General features: G+C 47.6%; 1 protein-coding gene and 1 non-coding gene across 3 annotated transcripts in view; one reads left to right on the forward strand and one right to left on the reverse strand.

Annotated features, from left to right (window-relative positions):
- The window catches only part of USP44 (ubiquitin specific peptidase 44), a 29,857-nt gene extending 25,309 nt beyond the window's left edge, over positions 1-4,548 (reverse strand). The window contains exon 1 of one of the 2 annotated variants that reach the window (XM_029078740.1): positions 4,495-4,548. The gene's annotated coding sequence lies outside the window, so the exon portion shown is untranslated. Of the gene's footprint in view, positions 1-671; positions 706-4,494 lie in introns of those variants that run through there. The other variant, XM_029078741.1, reaches the window with a different exon arrangement.
- Positions 4,549-7,615: 3,067 nt separating this feature from the next.
- On the forward strand, positions 7,616-7,717 carry LOC114816822. Its single transcript, XR_003764628.1, has one exon. It is a non-coding gene; the product is annotated as a U6 spliceosomal RNA (small nuclear RNA).
- Positions 7,718-7,980: the final 263 nt, after the last annotated feature.

Below are 7,980 nucleotides of genomic sequence, written 5' to 3' on the forward strand. Positions count from 1 at the left end.
TTTAAAATATATCACCATCCCTCTTTCCTCCAGCTTCTACTCTCTCAGAATTCCCTTCCAATATCTACTGCACTCACCAATACCCTAGTTCCAGATTCTTCCCCACTCTTTCAGGAGAGTAGATTAATCAATGGACAAGTCTGATTCCTTTAGGCTTGGTTAGGATGATAACTTTCTAGACCTACTGTTGATAACATTCCACGCTTCCTTCTGCTGACTGGATCATTTTTCTACAAAAATGTTCAGGACATGTCACCCACTCCTCAAAAATCTCCAGTGGTTTCCTAACCACCTCCGTAGCAAACAAAAACTCCTTACCCTTGGCTTTAAAGCACTCCATCACCTCGCCCCCTCCTACTCCACCTCCTCTCCTACAACCCAGCCTGCATACTTTGCTCCTCTAGTGCTAACTTTCTCAGTGCCTCCATCTCACCTGTCTCCCCGTGGATGGACCCACGTCTTGCCTCTGGTCTGGAACGCGCTCCCTTTTCATATCTGACACATGAGTACTCTCCCCCGCTTCAAAGACAGCATACCTCCTCCAAGAGGCCTTCCCAGACTGAACCCCACTATTCCTCATCTCCCACTCCCTTCTGCATTACCTGACTTGCTACCTTTGCTCTCCCCATCACCCCCACTGCACTTGTGCATATATCTGTAATTTTATTTACCTGTATTGATGTCTGTGCGCTCATTGTGGACAGGGACTATCTCTGCTTATTGCTGTATTACACTTTCTCAAGTGCTTATTGCAGTGCTCTGCACAGAGTAAGCACTTAATAAATATGACTGAATGAATACCAAAAAGAGTTGGGGTACCCAAGCCAACACAGGTGTGGCCTACACTAATGCCAAAGTCAATGAAATGGTGGAGCCTGTCATTTCACAGAAGTACTAATATAATCACATTCATGTCTTCTGAATGAGGACTGGCAAAAGGCATACACCTAGGAAACAAATGGAAATTAAAACACCAGTTATGGACGTGAATTACATTTTAAACAATTTCTTAGGGACTGTTACATAGCCTATGCATCACTATGTATACTGAGTTAAAAACCATCAGGAATAAGGCATTATGATGTAATTATTAGTAATCATGCTAGTATCAAAATATATTTGAGCACTGCTTACAATCCAGATAAACACAACAAAAAGATTACTGTGGGGTTTTTTGGTCATTTCTGGGACAATGTATATAAATACACATTGACAAAGCCTAAAGTTTCAGCTTGTGATTTACTAGAAAAGGCTTGCTTTTGATGACCTCAAGAATAAGAGTCTAAATGCTGCTTTTTCCTGGAACAAAATCAATGCAAAAACCCAACTATATCATGATTATAGAGCAAGAATTAGTGGTTTTGAAATTTTCTTCTGAATATGTAAATATTTGGAAAGAACAGCTGCCATTTTAGAGACCCTGCAGAACCATAAACTTACTGGTTTATTTTCTAGAAATCGTAAAAAGCTTGATCTCTGACCCAAACTGCAAAGTGAAGCAGATTTTACTTCAGCAATTGTGTTGTTTTTCTTTAAATTCTGGACACTTATGGGCTAATTTTGATTTTATGTGTACACATAAACAATTGCATCACTACCCACCAAGTGGAAATCAGACAAATTATACTCTGAAGTGGTACAAAAATCGCAACTAACCAAGGGCTAAAAGTTAAATTTGATCTTAAAAAGCCCTCTAAATACAGAATCCTCTACCCCACTCAATCCTTTGGGTTGCTCCATTAACGCTAAGATTTTCTGGGACCCAAGATACAAAGCAGTGTGGTGTGATTTGCAAAGCATCCCACCAGACTTTTCTAACATAAGCCTCCACTCCGAACTTGCCCGACTCTTCTCTACTTCAGATCGGCCTGGATTTCTCAGATCGGCCTGGATTTCAGTTCACATCCAACTACTCTCCGCCTACATCCTTTTGCACCAAAAGCGGTCTCTGAAGCCATCTCTAAGGTTTTCAAACCTTTCCCCCTCTGGCTCTACCCCACTGGCCCCTAACAAAGAATTCAAGGGCAAAGGCTCCAGGGCCACACACGCCCGCTTCTTTCCCAACTCTTTCACCCACGTTAAAAAACAACTCCCCGAGAATCTGGATTAACTGTGATAGCCGCGAAGAAGCTTCTTTAAAAATAGGAAGGGCAACTACCGACGCTTTTCTGGTTAACGGAGACAAACGCCGCTGCTCTTTAAACACCCAAGACCCCCGTGTTTCGCTTTCCTTTTTTCACAAGTTCGAAAGAGAGGCAGCCGGCAAATCAACACCACGCCGGTTTGTGTTGGTTTTTTAAAAAAAAACCAACACAAACCCTTAGAATTTCACAACTTTGATTTTTAAAGGGCCACGACTTAAAGACGGGCGTTTATACGCACGATCAGTAACAGTGCTTGGGACAGAGTGGGCGCTTAAGAAATAACGATAGTAACGGTATAATAATGAGCGTGGGTGAGAGGGGCATTTTCGGGCCCAGTCGCCGTTGGTTGTTTTCGGTGAAAAGGGGGGTGAGGAGGAGAGGGATGCGAGGCGGCAGGTGCAAGGGGCCCGAGCAGGGCAGGGGATGGCGTTCAACTTAATGAGATGTTCATCCCCTTGATTCTATTTATTGCTATTGTTTTTGTCTGTCTCCCCCGATTAGACTGTAAGCCCGTCAAAGGGCAGGGACTGTCTCTGTTGCCGATTTGTCCATTCCAAGCGCTTAGCACGGTGCTCTGCACATAGTAAGCGCTCAATAAATACTACCGAATGAAACTCGGCCCCGCAAAGCCCCCTCTGAATTGTCCCCCGCCGTTTTGGAGCATCCTCAACCGAAGACTCCTCGACCGTTAAAAGCGGTCGAGGTGCTTGTCCCTTCTTCCCCCGGGGCCCGACGCCCTGGCACACACACTCACACCCACAACAGACGCTGCTCTTCCCCACTAAGTGCTGCCCGGGCACTTGGAGGCAGAGAGATAATAATAATAATAATGTTGGTATTTGTTAAGCGCTTACTATGTGCCGAGCACTGTTCTAAGCGCTGGGGGAGATACAGGGTCATCAGGTTGTCCCACGTGAGGCTCACAGTTAATCCCCATTTTACAGATGAGGGAACTGAGGCACAGAGAAGTTAAGTGACTTGCCCACAGTCACACAGCTGACAAGTGGCAGAGCCGGGAATCGAACTCATGACCTCTGACTCCCAAGCCCAGGCTCTTTTCCACTGAGCCACGCTGCTTCCCCTCGTGGGCCTGCCCGCAAAGCCCTCCGCCTCTTTATTTATTCATCCGTTCAATCGCATTTATTGAGCGCTTCCTAGGTGCAGAGCACTGGACTAAGCGCTTGGAACGAGCACTTGGGCGACAGGGAGAGACCATCCCTGCCCAACCACGGGCTCACGGTCTAGATGGGGAGACAGACACAAAACCAATTAGTCAATGATCAATGCCATCAATAAAGATCAATATTCATGCATTCAATAGTATTTATGGGGCGCTTACTATGTGCAGAGCACTGGACTACGCGCGCTTGGACTGTAAGCCCGTCAATGGGCAGGAACAGTCTCTGTTGCCCAACTGTCCATTCCAAGCGCTTAGTACAGTGCTCTGCACATAGTAAGCGCTCAATAAATACGACTGAATGAATGGGCAATTGGGCAACAGATAGAGACCATCAAAGGGCAGGGACTGTCTCTTTCTGTGACCGATTTGTCCATTCCAAGCGCTTAGTACAGTGCTCTGCACATAGTAAGCGCTCAATAAATACGACTGCATGAATGAATGGACAATTGGGTAACAGATAGAGAGCATCAAAGGGCAGGGACTGTCTCTTATCTGTTCCCGATTGGTCCATTCCAAGCGCTTAGTACAGTGCTGTGCACATAGTAAGCGCTCAATAAATACTATTGGACAATTGGGCAACTGATAGACCATCAAAGGGCAGGGACTGTCTCTTATCTGTGACCGATTTGTCCATTCCAAGCGCTTAGCACAGTGCTCTGCACACAGTAAGCGCTCAATAAATACGATTGAATGAAGTGACGGGCTCCTAGTCTGATGGGGGGCGGGGGGAGACAGACGGACCACAACAAGACAACTTCATCACGATAAATAGAATCAAGGGGATGGACGCCTCATGAACAAAATCAAGACAGACAAATGAGCACGGTGCTGAGGGGGAGCAGCAGGGGGAGCAGAGGGAAAAGGGGAAGCTCAGTCTGGGCAGGCCTCCTGGAGGAGGTGAGCTTGGAAGAGAATGAGTTTGTCGGGGGGTGAGGAGGGAGGGCACTGCGGGCCAGAGGGAGGACGAGGAGGAGGGAGCCTTCGGGGCCCGGAGCTGGCCTCCCTCCCCCGCCACAGCCCGGGCGGCCTCCCTGTCCGGTCCTGCCCAAGCTCTGCCGCCTCCCGGTTGCGGGCGGGGTGGACGGGGACCGGGGGGCGTCGAGGGAGGGCGTCCCGTCCCCCCCCGCCGGCCGCCTCGTTTCGCCTCGCCTCGCCTCACGGCGCACTCACCCGCGCCCGCCGGGGCCGCCATCTTGCCAGCTCCCTCTCCCCGTCCCGCGAAGGCGGCCGCCGACGTCACCGCGTGACGTCACGCCCGAGCCCCGCCTCGCGCGCCCCCCCTGCCTCGTGCCCCCTGCCTCGCGTCCCCCCCCCGCCTCGCGCCCCCGCCGCCTCGCGCCCCCCCCCCCGCCTCGCGCGCCCCCTCCCGGCAGGGCCGAGCAAGGAGCCTCCAGGCCCACTTTTATGGGGCTCCTCAGACGCCCTCGGAAAATAATAATAATGTTGGTATTTGTCAAGCGCTTACTACGTGCGGAGCACTGTTCTAAGCGCTGGGGGAGATCCAGGGTCATCAGGTGGTCCCATGGGAGGCTCCCAGGCTTCATCCCCATTTTACAGATGAGGGAACTGAGGCCCAGAGAAGTTAATAATAATGTTGGTATTTGTTAAGCGCTTACTCTGTGCAGAGCACTGTTCTAAGCGCTGGGGGAGAGACAGGGTCATCAGGTGGTCCCACGTGAGGCTCACAGTCTTCATCCCTATTTTACAGATGAGGTCACTGAGGCACAGAGAAGTTAATAATATTGGTATTTGTTAAGTGCTTACTCTGTGCAGAGCACTGTTCTAAGCGCTGGGGGAGAGACAGGGTCATCAGGTGGTCCCACATGAGGCTCACAGTTAATCCCCATTTTACAGATGAGGTCACTGAGGCCCAGAGAAGTTAATAATAATAATGTTGGTATTTGTTAAGCGCCTACTATGTGCAGAGCACTGTTCGAAGCGCTGGGGTAGATACAGGGTCATCAGGTTGTCCCACGTGAGGCTCACAGTCTTCATCCCCATTCTACAGATGAGGTCACTGAGGCACAGAGAAGTTAATAATGTTGGTATTTGTTAAGCGCCTACTATGTGCAGAGCACTGTTCTAAGCGCTGGGGGAGATCCAGGATCATCAGGTTGTCCCATGTGAGGCTCACAGTCTTCATCCCCATTTTACAGATGAGGTCACTGAGGCACAGAGAAGTTAAGTGACTTGCCCACGGTCACACAGCTGATAAGTGGCAGAGCGGTGAAAAGGGTGAAAGCCCCTCGAGGAGAATCCACGCTGCCCCTGGAATGTGCTAGGACATGTCTATAGCTAATAGAGGAGCTTTTCGGATTAAAAAAATGACCGGGGAATGGATTCTCCTAATGGCTCCTGTGGAGCTATTTGTCAGAGACACCTGCCACTTAGCAGCAGGTGTCCCAGTAAGTAGCTCAGAAGTAGGGTGTCACAGCATTAATTCGCAACATAAAAGCAACAAAATGACCAGAAATGTGTAAACCACGTGTAAGCTTTTCCTTCTATTCATTCCTTCAAGCGTATTTATTGAACGCTTATGGTGTGCAGAGCACCGTACCAAGCACTTGGAATGTACAATTTGGAAAAGAGAGAGACCATCCCTGCCCAACAATGGGCTCACAGTTTAGTGATGTACAATTCGGCAGCAGAGAGAGACCATCCCTGCCCAACAATGGGCTGACAGTCTAGTGATGAATAATAATAATAATAATAATGTTGGTATTAGTTAAGCGCTTACTATGTGCCGAGCACTGTTCTAAGCGCTGGGGTAGACATAGGGGAATCAGGTTGTCCCACGTGGGGCTCACAGTCTTAATCCCCATTTTACAGATGAGGGAACTGAGACACAGAGAAGTTAAGTGACTTGCCCACAGTCACCCAGCCGACAAGTGGCAGAGCTGGGATTCGAACTCATGAGCCCTGACTCCAAAGCCCGTGCTCTTTCCACCGAGCCACGCTGCTTCTCAACAATTTGGTAGCAGAGAGAGATCATCCCTGCCCAACAACGGGCTCACAGTCTAGTCCCCATGACACATACGAGTAGGCTCAGGCTCAGGTTTTAAACCAAAGACCCTCAGCGTCCTGTTCTCCAAGGAGTCGTGTAATGCAAACCATACCAATTCTTTTAGGAGATGTATCCCTTTGAAGTTAATTGAAACTCTAATTAAAGTTGTTGCCGTCATGATAAGCTGGAGGTGATGGTGAAACATCCAGGAATGAGACAGGGAAACACCACCATCAATAGATGTGAAAATGATCAGCAGTCAGGGCGACACCAAGAAAGAGGAGTGTCTTTGAAGAGGAGCAGTGCTGTCTAATGGAAAGAGCATTGGCCTGGGACAGTGCTCAGCCCATAGTAAGAGCTCAATAAATACGATTGAATGAGTCAAAGGACCTGCGTTCTAATTCAGATTCCTCATCTTCCCTGCTGTGTGACCTTGGACAAATCATTTAACTCATTTAAATCATTTAAAAATGAGGATTCAATACCCGTTCGTGCCAAGGACCCTTTGCCCACATCCTCCCTCTGGCCTGGAACTCCTGTACCCTTTCGTATATGACAAACTACCATTCTCCCCACCTTCAAAGCCTTATTAAAATCACAACTCCTCCATGAGGCCTTTCCAGGCTAAATCCTCATTTCCCCTACCACGCTCTTATTTCTGCATTGCCTATGCACTTGAATCTGTACGCTTTAAGCACTTGATATTCACCCCACCCTTGGCTGGCCCTGCAGCACTTATTATGTACATACCTATATTTGATTTTAATGTCGGTCTCCCCCTTCAAACTGTAAGGTCCTTGTAGGGGAGAATGTAAGCCTTTAGTAGAGTGCTCTGCACACACTAAGCATTCAACAAATACCACTGATTGATTAATCATCTTCATTATCATAAGCATTTATTGGGCATCCCTTATGTGCAGAACATTGCATTAGGGAAATATAATGGGAGCAAAAATAATCTCTGCTCTCAAGTAGTTTACAATCTAATCAGAGATACACCCAGATGTAAATTGATTACCTATAGATGAAACAAGAGTAAAAATCCTGATAGAAATTAAAGAAAAATTTAATAAATAAATATGATGATGATGATGTTGATGATTATGTTATTTATTAGGGGCTTATCAGACACAGTCTCTGTCCCACTTGGGGCTCACAATCTAAATAGGAGGAAGAACAGGTATTGAATCCCCATTTTACAGATGAGGAAAAAGAGGCAGAGAAAAGTTAAATGACTTGCCCAACTTCATTCAGCAGGCATAGAAAAATACTCATATGTACTTTAGATAGCTGGTAGGATGACAAGATTCAGGAGAAATGATACAGAGAAGATTAGTATGCCCCCTGTGTAAGGATGAAACCCATATTCACAAAGCATTCCATATTATTTGCTTAATTTCTAATTTCTAATCTCCTCAGAAGGAGCACTGCCTAGTGGAAAGAGCTTAGGCCTGGGAGTCGGGGAACCTGGGTTCTAATCCCGGTTCTGCCACTTGTCTGCTGTGTGACTTTAGACAAGTCACTTCACTTCTTTGTGCCTCAGTTCCCTCTTCTGCAAAATGGGGATTCAATAGCTAGTTTCCCTCCTACTCAAACTGTGAGCCCCATGTGGGACCCAATTACCCCAGTACTTAGTACAATGGTTGGGGTAT

This window comes from Ornithorhynchus anatinus, chromosome 14, assembly GCF_004115215.2.
Source record: "Ornithorhynchus anatinus isolate Pmale09 chromosome 14, mOrnAna1.pri.v4, whole genome shotgun sequence".
Classification (NCBI taxonomy): domain Eukaryota; kingdom Metazoa; phylum Chordata; class Mammalia; order Monotremata; family Ornithorhynchidae; genus Ornithorhynchus; species Ornithorhynchus anatinus.